The sequence below is a fragment of the Mustelus asterias genome, chromosome 30 (genome assembly GCF_964213995.1).
Source record: "Mustelus asterias chromosome 30, sMusAst1.hap1.1, whole genome shotgun sequence".
In the NCBI taxonomy this organism is placed as follows: domain Eukaryota; kingdom Metazoa; phylum Chordata; class Chondrichthyes; order Carcharhiniformes; family Triakidae; genus Mustelus; species Mustelus asterias.
Window position 1 is genome coordinate 12,352,752 of NC_135830.1, and position 25,725 is coordinate 12,378,476.

General features: G+C 42.3%; 2 non-coding genes and 1 gene segment (V, D, J or C); 1 reads left to right on the plus strand and 2 right to left on the minus strand.

The window, feature by feature from the left end:
* LOC144481024 (Ig heavy chain C region-like) overlaps positions 1 to 25,725 on the minus strand; it is a 369,241-nt gene that overhangs the window by 200,361 nt on the left and 143,155 nt on the right.
* Positions 18,401 to 18,473, minus strand: trnat-ugu (transfer RNA threonine (anticodon UGU)). The gene has a single exon. It is a non-coding gene; the product is annotated as a tRNA-Thr (tRNA).
* Positions 24,336 to 24,407, plus strand: trnac-gca (transfer RNA cysteine (anticodon GCA)). The gene has a single exon. It is a non-coding gene; the product is annotated as a tRNA-Cys (tRNA).

Here is a 25,725-nt window from a genome sequence, read left to right on the forward strand (position 1 = left end):
GGGCGCTCTCACGCCGTTAGACAGTAACAATAAAGTTAAAATCGCCACAGCCGCAAAGGCTGGAGGCAATTTAACCTGAGGATCACACCACATCTCAGGAGAGCGGTCAAGGTTGAGGTGGCGGCGACTTCATGAATGAACACACCGTGTACAGGTATTGAACCTATGCTGTCAGTGCTGCTTTGCGTCACAAGCCAGATATCCAGCAACTGAGCTGAACGGCAACATTCTCATCACTTACTCTACCTATATGCGAGCATTTGTCATTCACGCACTAGGAAACGCAGATTCCTCTGAATCTAAGACCTCTTCAATCTCTCACCATTTACTTCATAAGTTTCTTTGTGTTTCTTCTTGTCAAAATGCATCACATCACATTCGCAATTTTGACTTTCTTCCTCTTCTCTTCGCATTGTTTCCCAATTTTCTGTGCTCTGTACGTATTGTTACTGCACTTTTTTGCCTTGTCCTTCACTCATTCTGATTTGAATGTAATCTCTTCTATTTTCTTCGGATACATTTCCAACCCTTCATTTTAATCTTTTTTAAATTTTCTGATTCAAGAAATGTTTTTCTCTCTTTCGCCTTACCATTGGAATTTAATATCGCGCTTCTTGAAACGCTGTTATTCCCGCGGAGCGGTTTTTGAAAACGGTGCAAGTTTTGGTACGGGACCTCCCTGTGTTTATTACACTGTGCCTCATGGTGCAGAAATAGGTGGCAGTGTCTGAAACCTGTACGTCTCTCACAGTCAGGATGCTGAGTTTGTTGCCTTCTCCGATCGAAGTAGTGATCCTCCCGTGTTGATCGGTTCCTCTTGTGGCCATCACTGGGGCGACTGATTCGGGAGCTGTTTATACCAACGCACGATGTCAAACGGAATGGAAATAGTGCAGTTCATGGATATATTCCTCGCTCCACTGATAACCATCCGTGGAGGGAGCTGCAGCAACTCAGCTTCTCCGGTCACCCCCGTGCAGATCAGAGTGAAAAACAACAAAACGTCGATGCAAATCCTGACCATTCTCAGTTCACACACAACACCGAGATCAGCTTTGAACCAGGCGATGAACATTAACCCGGAGCCAAGTATTTTCTTCGGGTTCAGTTCAGTGCCGTGTTTATGTTGAAGTTACAACATTAGGTGGGTTCTACTTTAGCCACTCATACTGAGCGTTTCACACTGACACAGGCCTACACAGCCTCTGAGTACACACCTGACACGCCCAGATTAAATATTTCTCACGCGACACACTGCTCTCTACTGGTGAATACTGGTAATTGCAGGGTGCAATTCTTCACTTGGATCTTCGACAAGTTGCAGTTCACAAGATAGTTATGAATGAGAACAGCTGTTTCCTCCTTCTTGTTATAGCTCTTTTATTGCGGGAGAGCTTACAACGTTCCTTCTGTTCTACGATCCAACGATTGCAGTGCATTTTGCTCTCTCGTTCTTTCTGAAGTCTCATTCCACATTGTGACCAGTCCCGGTGTGTTAGTCCTAAAATATCGTTCGATAATTTGGGAACTTGTGCAATGGGAACTGGTCTATCCATCGAATATTTGTTACATAACTACAGGAGTAGAAACCTTGACAACTCATAAGAATATTTCAAAAAATAATAAGTTTGTTATCAGTGATAAAACTATGTTTCTGCATTTGTTCCTTCAATCAAATTTTCTTCAATAAAAACACGCGCTCCGATAATGAACTTAATGCAGTGTCCTTCTGCCCTCTCCTGGTGGAAAAAAGCACTACAATATGCAACTTTAAAATAACCTGTTTCATTTCGGGAATCAAGATTGATTCCAACAACTGCTGATCATACATTCTCCTCAGTATGAAGTATATTTTTAATTTCTCTTCTTTTTGATTGCGCCTGGTGGTATTGAATCTGATTTTCATTGTTGCAACTCATTGATCATCCGATGTTCCAACAATCCTTTTAGAGCGGATCATGGATATTGTGTCACTCCACCTCTATCTTCAGGAGTTCAGGTAGAAGTAGAATGGATGACATAAAATCTATTTCTAATACAAGATGCGGGTTGGGGGAATAATGGTAACTGGATCTAACATCATGAAACATAGCCAGTGTTAATTCTGACAAAATACCCGATTGATGGTGATGATCAAGCAGTTTGCCAACACCGATTTCTGCGCAACCCGACATTTCAAAAAAAATCATGTTAACCAACTCTCGGCTGCAACTAAGCAAAGCTGCCGTTTAGACCTGCGTCCAAATCTCAGTGTTCGAAAACAGTTGAACACCGGTGCAGGTACTTTCTCAGATGTGAATACCACCAGGCGCAATTAAAAAGAAGAGAAATTAAAAATATACTTCACACTGAGGAGAATGTATGATCAGCAGTTGTTGGAATCAATCTTGATTCCAGAAATGGAACAGGTTGTTTTAAAGTTGTATATTGTAGTGCTTTGTTTTTCCACCAGAAGAGGGCAGAAGGACATTGTATTAAGTTCATTATCGGAGCGCGTGTCTTTATTGAAGAACATTTGATTGAAGGAACAAATGCAGAAACATAGTTTGGACGAACCAACCCTTTACCGTAAACACGATTTTTTGTATAAGTATGCTGCGAATATTGCAAGTGATCGAGATCCTAAGGTCAGGGTCTACATGCGATGTCCATCCACTCTCATTCTGCGTAAATCTATTAAATAGCCAGTTCTAGCCCTCCATTCGTCCCATTTAAAAGATGGTGTTTGGCTATTTACCACATTGTTCTATTCAATTCTCTCAGGACTCAGTGGCCTCTTGCATCAGCTACGGTGAGTTTTCACAGTTAGAGATCAGCTCTTTTAATTTGGGCTCCGGCTATGATTCCGGAACAACATTAACTAATTTCAAATTAAAGCAAATTACTGAGGATGCTGGAATCTGAAACCAAAAGAAAAATGCTGGAATATCTCTGCTGCTTTGGCAGCACCTATAAGGAGAGAAAAGAGCTGACGTTTCGAGTCCGGATGACCCGTTGTCAAAGCTAAAAGGCATGAGAAGTGGGAGGTGTTTATACTTTTTGGTAAAGGAATGAAATATGAGTCATAGCCACAAAAACAAAGGGAAACGCTGCTAGCAGTCCAAAGAGAGACTAGTAGGTGTGAATGGCCAAACGACAGAGAAACTGAAATCAGAGGGTAAGCTGTGACAGATGAAGATAAGGAGGGAGGGGGGAGATGGATGGAAAAGAGGTAAAATTGAGAAAACGGGGGGAAAGCGAAGCAAAGGAGGAGAAAAGAAATGGAAAGGGGAAAGAGTAGGAGGCGGATAAGAAAGACAATAAAGGAATAAAAGGAAGAGAACAGTTAAAAATTAACCGATTTCCTGTTCTCACTCCGCCTTCCAGGTTGAAGAGATTAACTGGACAAGTTTGGGTCTCATCCCTGTCCAGGTCCCCGGAAGGTGAACAAACTCACTTAGTTTCTTTCTCCCGGCGCTGAGACCCAAAGGGGCCGTGCGCTGATTGGGTCATTTGAAGACAATGGAATTCTAAGGCTGGATGTCAATGAATGACGTTGTCAGCAATAAACCAATCAGCAATGGCCCGGATGTAACTCAACTTCATACCAGCTCTTGACAATTAAAATGTTAACTTCAACAATCTCTGCTCACATCCGCCTCGGCCCCTCTGCAAACATGTCTCCTGTGACTCTGAGCTTATTCTTCACCGCTGCAGCTCTATTAACCGGCAGGTTCACAAGTTACAAACTCTGTGTTTTACGTATTTACCATTCACTGCATTCAATTGCGCAGTTCGATTAACACACTGGTAAAATATATATTAATTCTAATATCAATTAGAATCCACTTTGTCTCACCAAGGGAGGAGGCAAAATACTTCAGCTGAATGAGAGCGAAGAGTTAAAGTGGGATTGCAGGCCCCACTGTAGCCGGTGAGGGACTTTGACAAACTCGATAAACTGGATAAAAGCTTTGACAAACCCGAGATCTATAAACCCACGGACAGTTTAGTTTCCCCTTCAAATAACGTAAAGCGAAGGCGAGGATCTGATCTCCTTCGAAGGTGTTCATTTAACGGAGTGTCATTTAACCGCTGCAAACACGATCCCGTTACAACCTGCGTGTTGCGGGAAATATGTTTCTGTTTAGATCCTTTGATTCATTTTTCAGATTATTGGCCAGGGTGACGGGCCGAATCCGGCCATTAGACGAAGTGAACTCACGTCGTTTAATTTAGCATTACTCTTGTCTCTTACAGGACAATGTGGAGGAGATTCAATTTCACAGATGCCGGCTGCAGTCACAGAGAGTAAAGGAGATGATGTTCAGTTATTCTGTAATTATACAACTGCAAGCATTGACAATTATTACCTATTCTGGTACCGTCAGTGTCCCAGCGGATCCATGGAGTATCTACTGATGAGAAGCAAATATACTGGGAACACAGAGAGATTCCCAGGGGACCGTTTATCAGCGGAGCTCAATGATACAACCCGCACCATTCAGCTGAAAATGTCTAAAACAGAGCTGGCAGACGCCGGTGTGTATTACTGCGCATTGAGACCCACAGAGGCACAGAGCTGGGCTGAACCTGTACAAAAACTCTCAGAGCCTCACCCAACATAACACTGCGTTCGGCAAATATTGTGATCAGGGATCATTGCTTTTCAAATTGGCAGGCAGTAACTAGTTGAGTGCCACAGTTACCGGCACTAGGACCCCAGCTATTCACAATATATATTAATGATTTGGATGAGGAAACAAAAAGTTTTCAGATGATACCAAGTTGGGTGGGAGAGTGAACTGCGACGAGGATGCAGGGATCCTTCAGAATGACTTGGACAGGGTGGGTGAGTGGGCTAATCAATGGCAGATGCCGTATAATTTGGATAAATGTTGAGGTTATTCACTTTGGAAACAAAAACAGGGAGGCAGATTACAACCTGAATTGCTGTAAATTGGGAGAGGGGGAGTGTGCAGCAGGACCTGGGTGTCCATGTGCACCAGTTACTGAAACTGAAGGTAAGCATGCAGGTATAACAGGCAGTAAAGAAGGCAGATAGCATGATGGCCTTCATTTGCGAGAGGTTTCGCGTACAGGAGCAGGGATTAGTTGCTGCAATTATACAGGGCCTTGGTGATGCCACACCTAAAGTATTGTGTGCAGTTTTGGTCTCCTTTTCTGTGGAAGGATGTTTTTTTCTCGAAGGAATGCAGAGAAAGTTTATCAGGCTGATTCCAGGGATAGCGGGACTGATGTATGAGGAGATTGACTAGGTTAGGACTGTTTTCGCTGGAGTTCAGACGAATGAGGGGAGATCGCATAGAGACTTATAAAATTTCGAACAGGACTGGACAGAGTAGATGCAGGGAGGATGTTCCCGAAGGTGGAGGAGTCCGGTACCAGGGGTCATAGTTTGAGAATTCAGGGTAGACCATTTAGGACGGAGGTGAGGAGACATTTCCTCACCCAAAGAGCCTGTGGAATTCATGACCACAGGAAAAAAGCTGATGCCAAAACATTGAATGCATTTAAGAGGTGGCTGGAAATAGCACTTGGGGCGAATGGGACCCAAAGTTATGGGGAAAAAGCAGGATTAGGCTATTGAGTTGGATGATCAGGCATGATCCTAATGAATGGTGGAGCAGGCTTGAGGGGCCAGATGGCCTCCTCCTGCTCCTATCTTCTATGTTGCTATGTATGATAGAATGTTTCTATGTATGATATCTGATACGTTTAATTCAATTACATACTTTCAGTTGTACTACATACGTCACAACAAAACATATCGATGAGAATTGGCTAGTTGTTTAATGAACACAGAAATATTATAGAGCGCTTTTCTCGATGCCTGGAATGTTTGACTGTCACGGTTATGATGTACTGGAGATAACACAGAGCACTGTATGATACATTTAATCACGAATTTTATAATGACCTGTCTGTTTATAATGGCCACAGCTGGAGGACTGGAGGACATTCAATGTGGTATCATTCTTCCTGAAGAAAGGAAAGGATAAATCAGGAAACCACAGGCATGACAGTCTGGCATCAGTGGTGGAAAACAATTGGAAGTAATTCTGAGAAACGGAATTCATCTGCAGTTGGAGAGGCAGAGATTAATCAAGAACAGTCAGCATGGTGTTATTTGGGGGAGGTCATCCATTTCTTGCTTGCTCAGTAAACCGAATTCAAAATCCAATTCACAGTTCGCACACGAGTGACAAACATACCCAAGCTGACAAGATAAGATATTGCATCCCATTTTAGGAACATACGAATTAGGAGCGAGATTAGACAATGCTGAGGTCTATATCTGCTTCAAGAAGACGACCATCATCCCAGAACCAAAGAACAGCTCAGCAGCGTGCCTTAATGACTATCATCCGGTGGCTCTGACATCCAGCATTGTGAAGTGCTTTGAAAGGTTAGTCAAGGCACGGATCAATTCCAGCCTCCCAGATTGCCTGGATAAACTACAGTTTGCCGAACACCGCAACAGGTCCACTGCAGGCGCGATCTCTGTGGCCCTGCACTCAACCCTGGAACACCTAAATAACAAAGACACCTATGGCAGACTCCTATTCATTGACTACAGCTCAGTATTTAACACCATTATTCCTGCGAAACGCATGTCCAAACTCCGTGGCCTGGGCCTGGGCTCCTCCTTCTGCGACTGGATCCTGAACTTCCTAACCCACAGACCACAATCAGTAAGAATGGGACCAGACCTCCTCTACGTTCATTCTTTATACTGATGTCCCACAATGCTCTGTTCTCAGCCCTCCACTGTACTCCTTACAACCTACGACTGTGTGGCCAAATTCCCCTCCAACTCGATTTTCAAGTTTGCTGACGACACCACCATAGTGGGTCGGATCTCAAATAATGAAGAGACAGGATACAGAAATGAGATCGAGAATCTGGTAACTGGTGCGGCAACAATAATCTCTCCCTCAATGTCAGCAAAATGAAGGAGATTGTATTCGACTTCAGGAAGCATAGTGGAGAACATGCCCCTGTCTACATCAATGGAGATGAAGTAGAAATGGTCGAGAGCTTCAAGGTTTTAGGCGTCCAAATCACCAGCAAGCTGTCCTGGTCCCGCCATGCTGGCACTATAGTCAAGCAAGCTCACAATTATTTTCTCAGAAGATTGAGTAAATTTGGCATGTCAGCTACGACTTTTACAGATGTACCATAGGGAGCATTATTTCTGGCTGTATCAGAGATTGGCATGGTCCCTGCTCTGCCCAAGACCGCAAGAAACTACAAAAGGTCCTGAATGTAGCCCAATACATGATGCAAACCAGCCGCCCATCCATTGACTTTGTCTACACTTCTCGCTGCCTCGGCAAAGCAGCCAGCAAAATTAAGGACCCCACGCATCCCAGACATTCTCTCTTCCACCTCCTTCAATCGGAAAAAAAGATACAACAGTCTGAGGTATGTACCAACCGACTCAAGAAACAGCATTTTCCCTGCTGCCATCAGACTTTTGAATGGACCTGCTTTGCATTAAGTTGATCTTTCCGTACACCGTAACTATGAAAGTAACACTACATTACGCACTCTCTAATTTCCTTCCCTATGAACGGTATGCTTTGTCTGTGTAATGCGCAGGGAACAATACTTTTCACTGTATACCTATACATATTATAATAATAAATCAAATCAAATCGATTCAGCCCTTCGAGCCCGCTCCACCATTCTATATGTTCATAACAGAGCTCCATCTAATCCTAACTCCACTTCCCTGCCTTTTCCCCATAGCCCTTTATCCTGCTTTTGATCAAATATGTATCTATCTCTTTCCTGAATCCGTTGATGTATTTTGTATCCGCTACAGTGTGACAGTGAGTTCCATAGATTTAGTAACCTCTTTGAGAAGTAGCTTCTCCTTATCTCTGTCTTGACCCCACACCCCCCACCCCACCCCCCACCATAATTACTCCATGACTATGATCTCTTGTCCTGGACTGTTCTAGAAGGGGAAACATCTGGTTAACAATTAATTTACCAATCACGTTGAGTATTTTATACACCTCAATCAAATCCCCACTCATTCGTCTGTACACCAGCGTGTATAAATCCAAGCTACTACACCGCTCTTCATACGACAACCCCTTCAAGATATTGACGAGACCACAGCTGGAATACTGGAACCAGTTTTGGGCTTCTTATTTCATTATTTCATTGGAAGTAGTTCAGCGAAGGTTTACGAGGATAATCCCCAGTATGGAGGGATTGTCTTACGAAGAAAGGTTAAACAGGATTGTACTCTACTCACTGGAAGTTAGAAAAACGAGATGCGACCTCGTTCAAACATATAGGATTATTGAGGGGTTTGACAGTGTAAATGCTGAGAGGATGTTCCCCTCGTGGGAGAATCTGAGGTCAGAAAACATCGTCTGAGAATAAACGAGCGCTAATTGAAAACTAAGATGAGGAGCAATTTCAATTTCTTTTTACAGAGGGTTGTGGGTCTTTGGAACTCATTGCTACAGATAACTGCGGGGCTGGAGTCATTGTGTATATTTAAGGCTGAGATAGATAGATTTTTGTTCAGTAAGCGAATCAAGTGTTACGGGGAACGGGCCGTAAAGGGTACGTGAGGAATGTTGGAACAGCCATGATTCCATTGAATGACAGAACAGACTCCAGAGGCCGAGCCTTACCCTGGCCCTTTGTCATTTGGTCTTAAGGTTAAAGCCTGGTTCCTTTAAGCCGAAGACACTGGGCTGTCAATTCTGTCAGAAACCATTCAATCGAAAGGAAAATAAACATTGATGTAACTAAAGAGTGCAATCGGTACATTGTGAAACGTATTCATTTTCTACAAAACTGCGTCCATATCAACAACACGTTCTAATCAGAGACACTATGCACCGGCTGTGATAAATGGGACACAGAGAGTAGAGATTGAGAATGTGTTGCTCATTAATTCAGATAGACAGGAAAAGATCATGAAAATGCAAAACGTGAGTGAGGGCATAATAAATTGATTTGCGAAATTATTTTGCAGTACAAATGCAAGTTACAACGTGCCTAATACAATTCCTCTGTTGCTGCTCACCTGTTCATGTTGAATGTTGTGTTGTTTTAGAAACGTCCTTGAAATCTCACAGGCTAAAAAATTGCTTCTGTTCATCAGTGCGAGCGCGCCCTCTGCTGACCACTAACTGGAACTCCCAGTCTGGGGTTTTTGTCCGGGGTTCGCTATATCTCTGCACTAGAAATATACGGTACTGTCAGAGAGAAGTGTTCCGGCGAAACTTAATAGGACCGTTTTGCTTCTATTGTGCAAAGCAGCAGAACATCTCTCTGGAGAATCTTCAACTATGGCTCCTGTGCTATATATCGTCAATAAATAAATCGGAGCTTCCCCGTGAGACTGGATGTACCAGAACAGAGTCGGAACACCAGCTATCGAGTAACTGCAGTCCAGTGTTCTGGTTTGTCCTTCCTGAACCGTTAATTCAGCGGGATCTTGGGACACTTCATCTTTGCCATTGGTTCCTGCAACAAATTACAGAATCTCTCAAATATCTGGGGGAGAACGCTGGGAACAGACAGTGACTATTTAAACACAGACTCACCGGGCAGGAAAACCAACAGTATTAGTAAAGAAAATTGGGAGAACATGCTTCCTGCTCAAGAATTCCACAATGTCATCAGAATTGTTAAATTATGTCAACTCTTCTACTCTGATGTGAAGAAGTAATTTTATATCATGGGCAGTCCTCATTTATTGGGAGACTAAGAGGCGTTACCCAATGACAGGAGTGGCTTGTTGCTCAGTGTTGTCAAAAATTGGCCACCGAACAACATTGGTTGTAGCCCAATAACTTTATCTGACTGTTTCTCTGTCTGCTCCTGCCTGTCTTTCTCTGAGCTTCCGGTTCTCTGTTTGCCTCGGTGTCCATTCCGCATTCTCAATATTTTGAGCACTACTGGGCGTCCCCTCTCTGTGTGTCTCAGAGACCCTCTTTCCCTCAATCGTTTTCCAGGAAAGGGCAGAATGTAGAACATGCAATTTCTCCCAGTCTCCCATTTCAAAAAAATTCCCCAAGCCCCATTAGGGGACAGCTGGTATGTTAGCTGAAATATCATAACGAAAACTCTGAGGAAAGTTTAAAATTGAAGCAGGTGCAGTGAAATCCAACAGTCTGCCTGATAAATGTGAGGTAGGACTCAAATTTACATCCTTTCGATGTGTGGAAAGAACTTTATTGAGAGTTCGAATCTTATCAGTATTGCTGTGGTTTCAAATTTTGTAACAAGAATAAAGTTCAACAGAAGGGCCTGGAATATTCAAAACAGCTAAAGCAATTCATTGATGAGGATTCAGACTGAAGTTCGTATTAGTTCCGTGCATGGCTCCACCTGAATTTAAGTATATTGTAATTAGAATCATGAGAACAAGAAAAAATACAGCAGCAAAATCCTGCAACAAGATCCTTCAGTAACCTGAGAATTCACTGATCTCCCAGAAGAGGCCATTTACCTCACATCACCACCAGAGGACGATCCCTCAAAGTGTTTTTGTGGTCACTGCTTCAGGAGAGGGTTCCAGAACAAATCGATATATTAGGGAGCCATAATCCAAGAGAACAGGATGAATTATTGAATTGCACAGTTAAGTGACAGAGAGCAATAATGTAGAAGAACTGCTTTAATTGTTGGAATACACAATGATATGTTACAGAGCAGAAATCTAGGAGAACTGGATTGCTTGTTGGATTACACATGATGTGTCAAAGAGCAGTAATCCAGGAGAACTGGATTAATTGTTAGATTGCAGACTGATATGTTACAGAACAGTAATCAAGCAGAACTGGATTAATTGTTAGAATACACTAATATTGACAGAACAGATATGGATGCTAAATTTGCAGACAACACAAAGCTAGGTAGGAAAATAAATGGTGAAGTGCATGTAAGGAGACGATAAAGGGACATAAATAGGTTAAATTAATTGGCAAAGCCCCGCCAAATTGAGTATAATGTGGTCAAATGTGAAAACGTCCATTTTGGCAGGATGAATATAAAATACACTTAATATTTAAATGGTGAAAGATTACAAAATTCTGAGGTATTTTAGTATAGAGAGAAGACCAGCTTCTGACAATCAAATGCATCCGTGTAATACTGCACACAGGTCCTAAACTCCAGACACACTGAGTTAAATGTCAGAGTGTCAAAATACAAACTGTGATCAGCTAAAAGTCTTCTTTTTAGTGGAAGCAATATCACTTCTAAGCCAAATGGTAATGTGTTCAACTCCCATAACAGATGCCTCAATTCATGATTCAACCTTTGGTCCTGTGCTCAAGGAGAGTGGTTCCATTTTAGATGTGATGATATTCCCAGAGGTAGTATAGCATATAGTATAGTATATCATTACTAAGCTCGTAATCCAGAAGCTTGAAACAATGCTCTGGAGACAGGAGTTCAAATCCAACCGGGTAGCTCGGGAATTTCAGTTCAATTCATTGAAAAAGCTGAAACAAAAATCATTCTGCAATTAATATGAATGATAAAGGTACCAACATTTCATCAAAGCTCACCTTGTTCACTAATGTCCTTCAGGAGCGGGAACCTTCCATCTTCCAGAGAAAATATATAAAATTGCCAAAAAAGTAGCAAGCCTGAGGATTGGGAGCCTTTTAGAATTCAACAAAAGATGACACAACATAATTGAGGGGGGAAATAGAGTATGAGAGTAAAATTGTAGGAAACATAGAAACTGACTACATATCTGAGGAGGAAATGATCAGTAAAGACTAATGTTGGTACCTGGCAGAAGCAAGGGTAATTATAATTACAAAGAAGTGGCGGAAGAATAGAACACCCAGACTTTGGTTCAGTGTTCACAAATGAGGACAAAGATAACCTCCCAGAAGTGATAAAACACGAAGGGTCTGTCGTAGGTAAAGATACCTTTCAGTCTATTCGTAGGTCAAAATACATTGGTTTATTTTCACAATTGTGGGAGATTCGTCCGATGTCTAACACGGCCTCATTCCTTCTCAGCAAATACAGGTTAAGATATATTTATACCCCCCCCCCCCCCCCCCCCTGTCACGTTCAGTTTCCCAGGCCTCACTGGTTCCCCGGCTGTGGCTTGTCTTCCATCGTGTGAATCTTGCTGCCTTGGTGGTTTCGTGTCAAGGCCATGACTGTTGTTCTCTGAACACAGGTGGGGTACCATACAAACGTACAAGGTTACAGTCTCGTACAAACAAGTTAACTGGCTTATAGCAATTTATATATATTCGTAGGTGCTTGTATAATATCTATATCGATACAGTTTACGATGAGTATATATGAATGCATCATTATACGATCACAGAAGGCCCTACTGTTACACAGCAATACATAACTAAAGAATACAAAATGGCGGGGTTAGCCGCATTCCGGAACAGATTAGCCGTCACAACATATTCCTGTATACCACAGCTGCTACCTTTATCTGCTCATGGATACAAAGAACAACAAAGAACAAAGAACAAAGAACAGTACAGCACAGGAAACAGGCCCTTCGGCCCTCCAAGCCTGTGCCGCTCCTTGGTCCAACTAGACCAATGGTTTGTATCCCTCCATTCCCAGGCTGCTCATGTGACTATCCAGGTAAGTCTTAAACGATGTCAGCGTGCCTGCCTCCACCACCCTACTTGGCAGCGCATTCCAGGCCCCCACCACCCTCTGTGTAAAAAACGTCCCTCTGATATCTGAGTCATACTTCGCCCCTCTCACCTTGAGCCCGTGACCTCTCGTGATCGTCACCTCCGACCTGGGAAAAAGCTTCCCACCGTTCACCCTATCTATACCCTTCATAATCTTGTACACCTCTATTAGATCTCCCCTCATTCTCCGTCTTTCCAAGGAGAACAACCCCAGTCTACCCAATCTCTCCTCATAGCTAAGACCCTCCATACCAGGCAACATCCTGGTAAACCTTCTCTGCACTCTCTCTAACGCCTCCACGTCCTTCTGGTAGTGCGGCGACCAGAACTGGACGCAGTACTCTAAATGTGGCCTAACCAGCGTTCTATACAGCTGCATCATCAGACTCCAGCTTTTATACTCTATACCCCGTCCTTTAAAGGCAAGCATACCATATGCCTTCTTCACCACCTTCTCCACCTGTGTTGCCACCTTCAAGGATTTGTGGACTTGCACACCTAGGTCCCTCTGTGCTTCTATACTCCTGATACATGAGCATGAAAACACCCTAACGTAAACATGAGTTCTACAGTGTTTCTCACACAATTCCGAAATAGCACAGAATTCACTTTGTCACTTTGAGTATTAGAATTCATTAACCCATTCCCGTCTTCAGGTCTAATGGGACTGCGGAACTGAAGGAAATCAGTATGAATAAGAAAATCGTGCTGGGGGAATGAATGGAGTTAAAGGTTGACGAATCACTAGGGCCTCATAATCTACATCCCACAGTAATAAAGGAAGTGGCCCTGGAAATGATGGATGCATTGATGATCCTCTTCCAAAGTTCTATCGACTCAGGAATAGTTCATACAGATTGGAGGATGGAAAATGTAACCTCACTATTTAAAAAGGGACGGATGGAAAAAAATGGGAATTATAGACCAGTTAGCCTGACATTCGTCGCCGGGAAGGTGTTCGAGTCTATTATAAGGAAAAACGTGATAACTAACTATTTATTAAGCGTCAATGGGATTTGACAATGCAAGCATGGACCTACGAAAGGCATATCATGTTTTACTAAATCTACGGTCGTTTTTTGAGGATATAAATAGTAGAATAGATAAAGGAGGACCAGTGGTTAAGGCAATTAACTCATCTAGGGAATGTATCTGTAAAACTAATAAACCGAACTAAAATACCTCGGACGTTTTGAACTGTTTACACTGTTCTGAGTTCCAATGGTGAAGATCAAAATTCACTGTAAACTGTTACAGAAAACGACAGATTATTTATTACCAGGCTCAGGAGAAACTGGACATTCTTTTGACTTTCTGCAAAAGAGAAGATTGACGGTCGACTTCTTAGAAGTCAGATACATTGCCGCTGTTTAGACAGGGATTTGCGATGATATTTTCAGTCAGTTTCATGGTTGTATTTGCTTACGCTGCATCAAAACATGATTCTCTTACAGATGGATAAAGAGGTTATGCGCATCAAGAAGTAATTCCTCAGATCGTTGTTTTGTATTTTTTGAACCAGATCATTTTTTAAAAAATTCCTAAGATGACAACAACGATTACTGTTCAGAGATACTGCATTCTGTTTAAAACGTTCAGTTGTGTCCTGGTGTCTGGATCGGGGACTGTTCAAAGATGAGTATTTTTAAAAATATTCGTTTTGCCTGCCAACATAAATTACAAATCGTATGGTCTTGTGAAGTTAATCTGTTTCTTCCAAGTTCAATCCCCGCTGATATTTTTTACTGTGCATCGGCCTTGGTCTCTCACTCTTGCAGTGATTCTTAAACTGCCTCTATCTCAATACATTTTTGTTGTCTATGTGTTCTGTCCGCTCTCATTCTGGGTGCTGCAGCTAACTCTGTGGGACACGTGCTTGATGTGGATTTCCAGTGGCAGGAGTAATATTGCTGGAGTTGCTGAATGGACCAACCCTTTAGAGACCTGTGGGTGCACATCAATTCTATGAAGACATCACACAGAAAATTGACTTGGTTGAGGAGTTATTCTTCCAATTATGGATGCAATCTTAATGAACAGTAATGCAACTCTGAAATCAGGCAACGAGAGGGCAGTTAACTTGACAAAAATATCGTGAAAGTGACAGGGCGCCTTACTGAGGAAGTATCAACATTGCACTTTGCAATCAGAAAAAAAATAGTCAACCTGGCATTCCAAAGGGTTTTATTCTGCTTCTTAATTACCAATATATCAGCATGGGAAGAGGACAAGTTATTTAGAACAAGCACAAATAAGTAATGTTACATCTTCAAGTTGGAAGGCTATGAACGGCTATTTTAATGACTTACACAAAGAGGCAGAGTAAATGTTTGCATTCTTCTGATGTTGTCAGGCGAGGTGAACTGTAAGCCGTAAGAAAGGACCGAGAGTCTGCAAGGAAACATAGGCAGGATAACTGAGTGACAAACGAGGTGGCACCTGGAGTACTATGAGCGTAAGTATCAGGTTATTCTGTTCCGCCTTACTCATATAAAATCAAATATTTTTAAAGACCGTGAAGCATCAAAACATTGATACTTGGAGAGACTTGCACATGATTTCAAAAGTAACACGAAAAAAGACTTGTAGTACTGCTTACGGATTATGGCTGTTCGGATACCCACTTGAATGTTGTGGGGCGAATGGAACTAAGGTATATTTATTAGCCACAAGTAGTCTTACATTAATACTGCAATGAAGTTATTGTGAAAATGCCCTAGTCGCCACACGCCAGCACCTGTTTGTATACACAGGGAGAATTTCGCATGGCCAATTCACCTAACCTGCACATCTTTGGACCGTGGGAGGAAACCGGAGCCCCGGAGGAAACGCAGGCAGACACAGGGAGAATGTGCAAACTCCACACAGACATTGATCCAAGTTGTGAATCGAACATGGATCCCTGGCGCTGTGAGGTAGCAGTGCTGCGCACGGTGCCAATGTGCCACCCCAACTGTTGGTGGTGGGGGGAATCAGTGTTCCTTTATCATCACTTATACCACATACCGAGACAAAACCATCGCTATTCAATAGAAACATGATGTTGAAATTAATGCACTCATCGCAGGCTATGCCTGGTATGTTCTAATTGCGTAGGAGGTAAGTGACGAGTGAAGAAATTGAGTATTCTTCCTGAACAACCAATTTAACACGAAGCTTAGTCAAATATAAGAATGTTATTTGGGTTTCAGCACATTCCAAATAGTCAAACAAAATAAACATGTTCCATAAACTGTCCGTTCAAGTTCACATTAAATAAAACTTCATACCTCACTTAATTTTTTTCCTTGACGTATTTTTCAACACTATTTTCCAGTTGGACTCTCTCCTTTACGTATGGACACCGATGTCTCATTGGGCAGTACAGTTCCTTAGAACTACTAGGATGGATTGAACCAGCAAATGGCTCCTTGTCGTGTTGGTGCTTCAGTGAGCATGTAGACCAGACGAATTCCATCCTGCAAAGAGAGAGATGAGAGCCAGCTTGTATCTGCCAGTTTCAAGTTGAGTTTGTAAACATATAAAATAATGTTTATAAACAGATAAAAGAATTGTTTTAAAAAATGCTAGAGGGAAAGAAAACAGTCCTTGAATTGCTGTTTTAGAGTTATGTGCTAAAATGTAGAGTACATACAGACTCCAGGTTGCAACATTTGTTTGAAAGGGACCAAACATCAGGTTTGACTTAGTAACAGGCCCCACAAGTTTTTGCATTTTGTTAAGATTTGAGTTAAAGAAGACATTCAGCTCAGCCTATAAGTTTAAAGTAAACACTCAGCTGAAGGGAACCTATCAGCTTTGATTTTTTTGTTGTTGTCAGCATCAAACCAATCGTGGTGCAAGAAAATTGCGAGGTCATGGCAGGTAAAAAGGGCCAGAGGAGCAGCCATCTCCAGATAATATCTTGGGTGAACATATCTAGAGGCCAGAGCAGCCTGTTAAAAAAAAAAACCATTTGTCTATGGAGCAGTTCTCCATCCCTGCCAGTTTAAAAATCGCTTAAGAAAACTATCTAACAGAAGGATACGGGGTTAGAAAGACCTTACAGACAGCGCACAACTACTGAAGAACTCCTAAATCTGAGAATCCCATCAAGCCTGGTTGTATAATTTATTTGAGAGTGACGAAAATTCCGTTATCGCTGTTTTGGTAATGAATGTTCCTCGTATTATTTGAACAGCATTTCAGTCGAACCGTACCTTAATTAACATGTTAATTGTTTACTTAAAGTTCTTGGTTATTTCAATAAAATAGCTTGATAATTATTCACTCAAAGTGATTGACAGACATTTGTCTTATTAATAAGACTCGGAACGTTAAGTAAAAGGAGTTAGCAGCGTCACAAACAGTTTTTCCAGATTACGATGTGAGATAAAGGGGATTAACCTCTGTGTCATGACAGTCTGGTAATTTACTGAATAACAGCAAGACTGGCAAAGTTTGGACAATATTTCACTGTTACAGAAGGGCACAAAGTAAATTTTTGTCTGGAACACAAGCAGAAACAGGAATAGCGGGAGTCCATTTGGCTCGGGGGGCTCTCAAACATCCACACTTTCAATTGGCAGGTAAGTTTCCTGAACAAGTTTACTACAGAAATAACACAGGAGTTTAAATTCAGGGCTTTCGCTGCCTGGATTTAAATTAAATTCCCTGTCTCGATATTGTGCTAATTGTTGTAACTCACACTCAGTTACTGCTTTAAGAAAATTCATAATGAGACTCGGAACCTTAACTCTCTGCTTCACATTTGCTGCAAGACCTGCTGACAAATTCCAGCACTTTCTGTTTTTATTTTAGCATGAATTACTAGCTTGATCATACAGATGAACACAATAAATAGGAGCAGGAGTAAACCACTCGGTCCATCGAGCCTGTTCCGACATTCAATACCGTTATGGCTGATCTTGGAGTGCAATTCAGTTTTCCACCAGCTCCCCATGTCCCTGAATTCCCCGAGAGACCAGAAACCTGTGTATCCCAAACTTGAATGTATTTGATGATGGAGCTTCCATAACTGTCTGGCACAGAGAATTCCAAAGATTCACAACCATTTCAATAAAGTAATTTCTCCTTATCTTAGGCCTAAATGATCAGCCCATTTTCCTGAGACTGTACTGCCGTGGGTTAGATTTCCCGACGAGCAGAAGAAATTTCTTAGCCTCCACCCTATCAAACCCAATCAGACTTGTGTAGGTTTAATGAAATCACATCTCATTCTTCCAAACTCCAGAGACTTTCGGCCCAATTTACTCAGCCTCCCATCACCCGACAAATCCCTCATCCCAGGGATCATCTGCTGAACCTTATCTGCACCGTTTCCAATGGAAACATATCCTTTATTAAATGTGAATATCATATCTGTGCAGAATATTCAACATATGGTCTCAACAAAACCCTGTGCAACTGCAGCAACACCTCGTTATTCTTGGACTCCAGTCTGCCGTCAATAAAGACCAAAATACAATTTTCCTTCCAATCATTACCTGCAACGACATGCTAGCTTTATGCATTCCTTGTACAAACGCATCTATTCTATTCTCAATATCGACACCTACCTTTTTCAGCTCTGCAAATATGTCTTGTTCTTATTATTTTTTTACGAAGAAGGAAATACCTATTTGTTTTCCAAAGTTACACCCGATCTGGACCGACGCTCATCAAATGTCTCTAATTCATTTCCCAGCCCCTTTCCCACAGCTTATTTCTATCAGCTAAATTTTACTTATAGGCTCTAGCGAGAATTGAACTCGCGACCCCTGGTTTACAAAACCAGTGCTATAACCACTGAGCTATGGAGCCAAATACTGCGACGAGCTTCTAGTAAGCGCAGTATTATCAGTGGATTGAGGACCAGGATGGGGTTTGAGGTCGGAGATTTTTGATGAATGTGGAAATGTCTGAGGTGGAGAGCAGGAAGTTAAAAGACACAACTTGAAAGTGAAATGATCTGATATGTGTATTGTGTATGTACTTGACATGTATGTTGTGTGTGTCATGTGTCTCTTCTTCAGAGTTTATTGTTAATGTTACATCTCTGACTTTTCCAGCTCTGATCCAAGTTCACCCAACTGGAAGATTAAGCTTGTTGCTCCCTTCACAGAAGCTATGAGGCGTGTTTTTATTAAATGAAGAAATGAACGAAAATTTATTCACTCCGTGACTGGGATTCGAAACCGCGTCACGCCGCCGACGCTGATCACTGGACCATCAGTGACGCTGATGTGAGAGATTTGCAATGGGTTGATCATCTCTGCACCCATTGCTTCATTTCCAATAACTTTCAATAAACAAATGTCACAATGAGGAATGACGGGAAGCGCTCATGACAGGATTTGAACCTCACCTGGAAAATCCCAATATCTTCCCTGGGCCGGGACTGCAGTCTCAATGTTGGCAATCCTGTTGTTTAAATCGGAAGATCGTCATTCGGCCTGTGCTACCGTTTGTATTCTCTATCGGAGCAACTCCACTCCTCCCAGCTTTGACAGAGAGTCATCTGGACTCGAAATGTCAGCTCTCTTCGCTCCTTACAGATGCTGCCAGACCTGGTGAGATTTTCCAGCATTGTGTCTTTTGTTTCCGATTCCGAAGTCCACAATAATTTTCTCCATTCCTTCCGCACACGTTCCTTTACCTCAACAACTGTTTACATTGGTATGTCGCTCCTCTTTGTTCATGCCAAAAACGACACGGCACAACCTTACATCACCATCTCTATTGTCAGCGCTTTGCGGCCGATCACTGCCTTTCTGCTTCTGTATTTGTTCTTGACCCTGTTGCACATGTGACATTTCTAGCTGTGGTGTCGACATGCAAAACTCACTCGGCTGATATTAGTGGATTTACTTTCGATCAGATAGTGAATCAGGTTATTTGTTAATAGTTTGCTGAGAGCGATAAATAATCGTTTCCTGAGCGGGAATTGAGACCAAACAACACTGGAGAATACTGAACATAACCCATTGGACACCCAGGGTCACGAGTGAACTGTGTTTTTCAAAATCACTTGACATATATCCCTTAATATGTCCAGTTTGGATGGAACATTCGTGACTACTTCCGCTAATGACAACACCGATTGTGCTTGCTGGGAATTGAAAATGACAGTGAGGAGGAATAGTCCCACAAGATGCTGAAGTGATTGCGGTTTACAAAATTCTAAATAGGATTGAAAAGAGTAAACGTAGAGATTTTTTCTTCTTACTCGCAATCGAGAACAGCATGTCAAATGTATAGATTGAGAGATGGTATATTTCAAACTGAGATGAGGAGCAACTGCTTCTCACAGGTGGTCGTGAATTTGTGGAATGCATTGCCCCATAGCGCGGTTGAGTCTGAATCATTAAATGATTTCAAGAAAGAGACCGATATATTCCTGATAATAAAAGGGATGAGGGGATATTGGAACAGAGAGGGAGGTGGATTTGAGAACAGGGAGAGATCAGTCATGAACTGATTGCATGACGGTTCAGGCTCGAAGGGGTGAATTTGCCCACTTCTGCTCCTAATTCTATGTTCCTAAGTGTAACTTTCAATTTTCAAAACCCATCAACTCATCACTGTGGCTCCAATGGTATCTACGTACATTGCATCCACAGGTTCCCCTTCATCCACAACACAACGGAGTCCTGTAAGGGACTTAGGAATGGCCCCATTACTTTAAAATTCTTTGTTTCCCTCATTTAATCTCTTCTGATTTCCACCCGGCCAGAGGCCTCCCCTCTTGTTATGCTGCTGGATAACACTTGTTTAAAACCTCCTACATTTCTAACAATTCCCAGTTATTCCCAACGAAAGGTTATGGAGCTAAAATATGAGATTTGTTTTCCTGACTTTCTGAGTTTTTCCAGCATTTTCACCTTTCACTGCAGAAGTCTGAGCAGCTTTGAATGGTGAATAACTTCACCAGCAGCGGCTCGTTGGACGAGGGGTATGATTCGGGCCCAGGGTGTCAACATCCACAAACTTGCAAGCGATCTCGGGTTCACATGCCGGGCTAGAGCCCTCATTCTGCTGTTGTTTCGTATTGGACAAGTCATAGGTTTTATATATGTATTTTTAGTGCAAACGGTGGGATTGGTTTACGTGGGATTTGGTTTGAGAACCTGAACACACAGTGCAGGCAATCTATCAACACAACACTCACACAAGAAAATCATGACATTAAAAGGTTAATATGCTTATGGTCATTCACTTTATTTCTGTTCACCAGTTTAGAGGACCCCATGTTAGTTGGTTCAGACAGCTGGCTGTGTGTATATTGTTATTCATACGTGGATTGTGGATGTGTACCCCACTCGCTATTTCTGCTTTCTTTGTCTCTATATATCTCCCGCAGACGCTGTCAGTCTCTCTGACTGATTTTATGACGTTGACCTCTTTTGCTCCTTGCTCTCTCCATTCTTTCGCTGTCTGTGTGTAACCGAGGTTCACTGGATTCATTTCTGCGTTTCTCCTGGGAGGAGAGATTCAGTGGGATGAGTATGTTTGCTCTGGAGTTTAGATTAATCAGAGGTGATCTTATTTAAAAGCATGAAACTGGGAAACAGTTTGACAGTGTAAATGTTGAGAGGCTGTTCCCCCCAACCCTGGCGAAATTATTAAGAACAAAAACACAGGGTGGATGATGTAAGAGGAGTTTGGAATGTTTGGGAGAGGTGAAGCTTGGAATTGGAAGATGGGAATGATGCAATTGAAGATTGAGAAGGATGGATAGGAACCTTGGGAATTATGTAGGTCGATTCATTGTAAACTTTGAAATCAGAACAAGCTGAGACACCAGATGAAAAAGCCATATTTGGCTCTATGCATTTTAGGTTATGGAAAGCAAGTTCGCCCATGTGCCCGGCCAGCTCAGTCGGTAGAGCATGCGACTCTTAATCGTGGGTTCGAGCCCCACGTTGGGCGTTGCTGTTTTAAAATTTGTCCCATTCCTGGGTGAATTCTGTTTCTCCAGAAGTGTCACCGCTCAAACTGAGTCTTTCTCGTTTCTACTTTGTTTATCTCACAGTTGCGGCTTTCTGACTGAAAACTGCCTCCGGTTCACTGGAAGGCGGTGTATTCAGCACTGAACTGAGCGAGAGGTTTTGTTCTCATTTATTATGAGATTTAAACACAGATCTGCGAGATTGTGTCAGTGGGAACAATAATCATCTCCATTGTAATTCAATCACTCCAGCCTTCCATCCTATCAAAAGACCGTTTGTTCTTTCCTCCTCTCCCTCTCTATTTTCCATGACTCTGTACTCGTTTGTAAACCATTAAATCACTAATTTGTTCCAGTTAGGGTCAAAGGTCAGCAACCTGAATCATTCACTCTCTTTCCCTCTCCACAGAAGCTGCTGAAGCTGATGAGTGCTTCCAACATTTTCTGTTTTGAGGTGGGATTTGCAGCAATTACAATTCCTAGTTTTGGATCACAGTGGATCACTTTTCTCTGACTGAACCTTACCTGTTTAAATAGTTAAAGGGCTGAGGTTTTAAATAATAAGACACCAGAATATGTCACCCTGTTTGACATGAAATTAAACAAAATGAGAATTAATCATTTCATAAAATGCTGCTAATGCAATGTATATTTCATTGTCAATGCCAGCATTTGTTGTCCATCCCTATTTCCCACTGAACTGAGCATTTTGTTCGGCCATTTCAGAGGGCAGTTAAGAGTCAATCACATTGCCTTGCGTTTGCAGTCCAATGGATACCAGAAAGGGGAAGGATGGCAGATTTCCTTCTGCAAAAGATCCACATGAGTTTTCATGACAATCAGAAAATAAAGCTTCATTACTGAGACTAGCTTTCACTTCCGTTTCAGTTCTAGACTGTGGTGGGATCGTGACCTGTGAGCCTGAGCCATGGGATTCATACTCCACTGATGTTACCACTATGCCACCATCTTCCCAGAAGGGTATAAGTGTAAATCCTTCACATGGAATCAAAACGCTTAATTTCACATTGAAAACAAAGATTTAAAGCAATGTAGTGTGGAAATCAATGTCAGATACTCAGGATACCGGGGAATTGATGAGATATCTATTACTTTCATTCAAAGACAGAAAAATGTGGTGAATCCTCAGCGTGAGTGATGAAGGAGCTGCGCTCCGAAAGCTCGTGATTCCAAATAAACCTGTTGCACTTTACCCTGATGTTGTGAGAATTCATAACGGGTACTGAAGGTCATTTCATTTACAATTCGCAATGGATGATTTTGATAAAATTAACAACTTTCAGCAAATCGCACCGCAATCACATTGGGGATGATGCAGTGTGTTACTCTCCTGGCCTCATTGCACAAGCTCCAGAGGATGATTGCTCAAGAACACAAACAGTTGAGCGATAAAGAGGTCGACGGCTTCATTGATCAGTGATTACCCGAGGGTACGACACACACACAGACACGCACGCAAACGCACACGGACACACACGCACACACAGACACGCACGCACGCATGCACGCACAGACAGACGCACGCACGCACACACTTGCTCAAGAATGCTCTAGCCATCTCAATTTCCATGTTGGTCCTGTCGTTAGAATTCACAGCTTTCACTGTTGCGGTCTGGGTGCGATTCCCGGTCAGGGAATGATGATTTATTGCTCTCGTGCAACACATGAATTAAGGAGAGGGGGCATTGCTTCCTGATCGAAAACGGGAGCGATACTTGTGGCAGATTGAATAGCAAAGAGGAAAAATCTGCACGATTCCACAATCCTGTCAACTACCCACAACAATCCATTTACATTAAGAAGTCTCACAATGCCAGGTCGACTTGGAGTCAGGAGCTTTCGGGGCGCTGGTAAAACATGATGCTGTGAGACTTCTTATTATGCCCACCCCAGTCCAACGCCGGTATCTCGACCTCATACTTACATTGCAATTGCTGGTAAATCCTGTCAGAATGAGTGAGTTACCTTCTACTGCATTAAGTTTCACTGTCGCTCACCACATTCAAAAAGCAATGTTTGTTATAAACCTTATTGTGGTAAATCTGTTGAAAAACTTCAGCTTATCACAGCTCCGCTTTCATCTCATTGGAAGCTAATGTGAAAAGATGAACAATTTCAAAGCTGAACAACATGCACGAGACTGGAAGGAAATGCGACTGTGAATAATTGACACTGCATATTCCTGTACTCAGTATCTGGGAGAATCAGGAAGATGAAATCCTGGTGGTCCACTGTTTAGGATTCGGCGCTTTCAGGGTCATAGATCGGCTTCGATATGCTAAGATTTAAAGTTCTTGATAATCCATTGAACAAACTTGAATTGTTTCCTGATCGAAAACAGCTCTATCAGAAGCAGTGGAGTTAGATCTATATTTCTGTCCGAATTGGAAATGTCACATGGGCAACTGTTCAAGAACAAACACAGATAGTGAAGGACAGTGATAGGCTGCAAAGCGCTGCCAATAGAGATGGGGATACAAGGTCAAATCTGTATGACAATGGGGTACATTTTATCGATTAGATTGACACAAACATCTCCTAGACCTGGATCCAAATCTCAGCCAAATCACAAGAAAACATCTCGCTAACTTAAACGCTAAGCTCTCCGACTTCACTCAGAAACCAGTTACGATGAGACAAAGCGGCATGCAATCTGACCGCTCGATCCCCCTCAATAAAACTACATTGAATCCCGAGGACCAACTGACAGCTGAGGGGGTATAGCTCAGTGGTAGAGCATTTGACTGCAGATCAAGAGGCCCTCGGTTCAAATCCGAGTGCCCCCTTTCTTGTTTAATTGATACTTTTCTTTTCAATTCCAACTGTCTTTCATTGGCTGCAAAGCGCGTGGTGACGTCCAGCAACCGGGAAAGGCGCGACATGAATACAAGTCGATCTTTCTTGAATTATCTTTAATCCGAATCCTTTGGCTACTGACCCTCATCAGTGGAAACAGTTTGTCCCTATCTACTTCATCAAGCGGCCCTTTCCCTTGTTAGCAGAAGCGGGTAACCACGAAATCGCAGCAATACTGTGGGGAGGGAAATAGTCAAGGGGCTTGCATAGTATTGCAAACGATGTGGTCATGTTGTAGTTCTCGACTATATTTTACGAAAAGAGAATTAGGGTTGGATACATCCAGCACTCGCTGATACCCTGATATGGTGTGTCTTAGTTTCAGTGGCGGAATTTCGTCCTGCGTTCAACTCGTAAGCAAATGTTTGGTGGCTCACTACCATCCAGAGGCGGAGGTTGTACTTTTATTTTCCCGACCAGCATTCATTGTCGCGCAGTTCCGGCTTGTGAACCTAGGCAACAATAAAAATATTTCTCAAATGTTGCCGTTCTACTGTGGTCAGGTGTTGTCAACATTACTTATTTAATGACTATTCGTATCATACATATCACATGGTATAATATATATTCATTTCAAACATGCAATTAAAGTTCAGAATTAGAGTCTTTGCTGGATGTGTTTGTGTGTCAGTTCTCCGATGAGTCCTCATCTGAGACTGGGAAACAATCTCTCAGTATTCTGTCGGTTCAATAAGATTGCTTCTCAGTCTTCTAAACTCCAGGGAATTTCAGCCCAATTTGCACAGCCTCTCATCCCAGGAGAACTCTCTCATCGCTGGAACCAACCAAGTGGACCGTCTCCAATGGAAGGATAGCCTTTTTTCCAAAGAAAAGCCTCGTGGATATCAAAAACGCTCCGAATATTTCACAGTTGCTCCTAACAAAACCCTGTATAAATGTAAATTGGCGTTTTTATTCTTATACAGCAATCTGCTGGCAATAAAGACCAAGATGCCATTTCCCTTCCTATTGTGATTTATATAAATGATCTGGAAGAAGGAGTAACTGGGGCGATCAGTAAGTTTGCGGACGACACAAAACTGGGAGGGCTTGCAGATAGTGAGGAACATTGTCAGAGGCTACAGAAGGATATAGATAGGCTGGAAATTTGGGCAAGGAAATGGCAGATGGAGTTCAATCCTGATAAATGCGAAGTGATGCATTTTGGTGGGAATAATGTAGGGAGGAGCTACACGATAAATGGAAGAACCATAAAGGGTGTAGAGACGCAGAGGGACCTGGGTGTGC